The sequence below is a fragment of the Nicotiana sylvestris genome, chromosome 4, assembly GCF_000393655.2.
Source record: "Nicotiana sylvestris chromosome 4, ASM39365v2, whole genome shotgun sequence".
Taxonomy (NCBI): Eukaryota; Viridiplantae; Streptophyta; class Magnoliopsida; order Solanales; family Solanaceae; genus Nicotiana; species Nicotiana sylvestris.
This window is the reverse complement of record NC_091060.1, coordinates 113,888,871-113,892,400: the sequence shown is the minus strand read 5'-3', so window position 1 is coordinate 113,892,400 and position 3,530 is coordinate 113,888,871. Positions and strand designations below refer to the sequence as shown.

Below are 3,530 nucleotides of genomic sequence, written 5' to 3'. Positions count from 1 at the left end.
GGAAGACAACCACGGATTTTCAACCTAATGATGTTATCCTTTTTGAAAATCCCCTTACTTTTACTTTACCGCTTTTAGCTTCTGATGTAGCTCGAATTGTAACCTACCGTTCAGTTCCAACCTCTGTAACGCACTAGTTATATTTTTAATAAAAGCTTTCTTAGCCAAAAAAAAAAAAAAAGATCAACAATGTGGGGAGGAAGATTTTCAACAGTTCGTTTAATTAAAAGTTCAAAAGGTTGGGTCAGGTCGGCTTATGGGTATTTTATTTGGGTGGGAGCTTTTTTTAAGTTTTAAATAATCTCTTAATTAGAATTAAAAAATTCAGCGAACTTGATTTTTTAGTGAAATTGAGTGAGTTTAGTATAAGTTGAATGACCTTTTGTGAAATTACCCAATATATACTTGATTATTACACCCTTATAGCTTCTTCAGGAGAAAAGGATAATTAGCGTCAGAAAGAAGAGAGAACATTGGTAAACTCTTAATCGATATTTAACTGAATTGATTAAGAATTCTACATGTTAAGTAATTTATTTCATAGGGTACTTAAATTCGCCTCTTGTGTATAGATGCGTCATGTTTACTTCTAGAAACAATTTCTTAGAAACACAAGAAACGGTAATTAAATTCCTCTGTAGATAGATTACTACATTAGAGAATGAAGGATAAACTGTATTAAATAAATATATAGCACAAGAAGTAAGAAGACGACATAGATTGCTTATGCATAATTAGATTTGCTCAATGTATGATTGAATTATAAAAGCACTAAAAAGCAAGCCCTGCCTGCATGTGAAGCTGAGTTTGTTATTCTTCATAAAAAAAAAGTAAAAAGTCATTCATATGAATTTCTTTGTTATTCGTGTAAGAAAATAAGAAAAAACAGAGCAGATACTGAAATTAAACGGAATCACAAATACATGTAATAGATATCTTTAGCAGACTCTCTTTGCAATCGGGAACTAATTTACCAATTTTTGTCACTGACAACGATAAAAGAAAGGATTATCAGATTCCCAAGGGAAAGTTGATCGTTCACAGCTACAACAAAACCAACAACCACTGCAATCTTCTCCATTAGAGATACCACACGCTTTCCCACAAGTAGGTAGTATATCATTAAGTTGTGGAAGTAATTTCCTTCTGAGTCCTGTTACATTATTAGGATCGACATTTCTTGCTGCCATAACTTGTGTCTTTGAGGACCATATCACATCGGCTGAAAAAAATTCATCACCACAATTACAAAATCAATTTATTAATTACTGGTATAATATGGAAAAGAGCACATTCAATCTGCATGTATAGGAAAAAAAGCGCGCGCCCACACACATATATGTAAAAATTCACATGTGTAACTATAAGTGGGCGTTTGGACATAAGAATTGTAAAATTCCCGAAATAAGTGAAAATAATATTTTAAAATTAGAGTTGTGTTTGGACATGAATACAAGCTATTTTTGAATTTTTGTGAGTGATCAAAGTGAAGAAAAATATTTTTTTAGAGTTTTTCAAATTTTTGAAAAATTTCAACATTCATCTTCAACTGAAAATTGAAAATTTTATGGTCAAACATTAATTTCGAAAAAAAAATGAAATTTTGTTTTATAGCCAAACGGGCTCTAAACATATTATTGACAAGCACAATAACGACAGATTGCACTACACTACACGAATAAAGAGGAATGGATACTAACTAGTGAATGCCGTGAGAAGAATAGTGATGACTAAACCAAACTTAAGTAACGCCATACTAGATAAATTGCGTAAAGTTTTGTGAACATTTTTTTGTGAGTATCTTCAAAGGTTATTTATAGAGATCTAACTTGCACTGAACAAGACTAGAGTTGTTTATTGTTATTATTATTATAACTTCCTTTAAGTTCAAGCCTTACATGAGCTGACCACGTCTAAGATAATGCAATAAATCAATTGAATTATTAATTAACCCTAATTTCAGATCCATATTTGCTGGAAGAGGCATGTGAGAAACGAATGAAGTTCAAGGGTGGTATAGGGGATATGGTATAAATGAGCTTTATCATTAAAAAATGAGTTTTTAATATGATTGGTATGCCAAATGGGTGTCTTTTATTTTCTGAGTAAAAACTTTGTTGTTTCATATTTCACAGATAAAAAATTAGCTCGTGCAATAAAGTTTATTTCACAGATAAAAAATTTAATCTCTCATCATTTTAGTGTTTTAGCTGATGAATATTTAAGACTCACATAGAGAAAGACAAAGGCCACAGCCTGAAGTTCAGCAATTAGTAGCTATCAATTCGCTAATATTAGTAATTATTTTCACCAAAAACAAGAAGAAAACAAACACAACTAAACTCCCTTTGAGTTTGACGAAAGCGACACAGCAAAAAATATTTATGGTATATAAGGAAAATAAAACAGACCTATACGACGCTCATATATCGTCATCATTCCAGATTTTGATCTTGCAAATTTCATCAAATATGGAAGGAAATCAATCTAATTAAATTATACAAATAAATGATAGGAACTACAAATTTTGTGTATTCCCCTCATAAAGGAGGTGAGGACTGTAAAATCATCTTTGCGTGGTTGCATAAATCTTAGACTCTTTAAATTCACCATACTATAATCCTAAAAATGCCATAATTCTCATTCTGAAAGTTTCGACTTTCTTTGCCAAACCACCGGACAGGGATGCGTGAATAGCAACAATTAATGGTAGTGCGAAAATAGCTTCTGATTTGATTTCACCTGAAATGAAACCCTCACTTTGATAAGAAATATCTGAGTAAACAATCTTTGAGCTAAGGTAATATTCTATTTTTAGGGTTAGCTTTGCGTTCCTTGAGTATATTTAATTTCTGCGCCAAGCTAAGAAAGAGTATAGTGCTATTTTTGATAGGAGTATTATATACTATCTGCACTTATTAGAATGTGACATTTTGACCGGGAAATAATGTATACTACGAGTAGAGAATAGAGTTGTGCTCTTCAATTACTATAACTAAATTAATAAGTTGACCTAACTTCGGATCCATCGTTTCAGGAAGATGCACATGAGAGAATCAAAGATGAATCTGATCCAATCCAGAGCATTTTACATTTTGAATATGGCTATAACTTTATTATATATCGTAAAAGAAACTAGCCAGCACCTCCACTAGTTGGCTGATCTGCAATTGTGTCATATTTAAATGCACTCAATCTAAACATAGAGAAAAGCATCTTTTAATTTGTTGCTCATCAGATTTAGCAGCATGAATGCGACTATGCATAATGCATGCTCATGACTACATTGAATCTCCTTATCACCTTCAAAGTTCTCAAATTGGAAGTAATGCGAAATACAGTCCATTGTAATGTAAAAGTGGATCATATAGAATTATTATATTAATCAAATATTTAAAAAGTATACTAAAATGGGTAAGGAGTAAGGTAGGTCGGTCGGCCTATCTATCTATCTATCTATCTATCTATCTACTAGTCTTATGATACGTGTATGTGTTGCGCGTGCACCCTATATTAATAGGTACCAATTT

At 31.8% G+C, this 3,530-nt stretch overlaps 1 long non-coding RNA gene across 1 annotated transcript; it reads right to left on the bottom strand.

The window, feature by feature from the left end:
* Positions 1 to 841: 841 nt before the first annotated feature.
* LOC138889043 (uncharacterized) lies at positions 842 to 1,790 on the bottom strand. The gene is made up of 2 exons (XR_011406603.1): positions 1,701 to 1,790; positions 842 to 1,222 (listed from the first exon to the last, which is right to left on the bottom strand). It is a non-coding gene; the product is annotated as an uncharacterized lncRNA (long non-coding RNA).
* Positions 1,791 to 3,530: the final 1,740 nt, after the last annotated feature.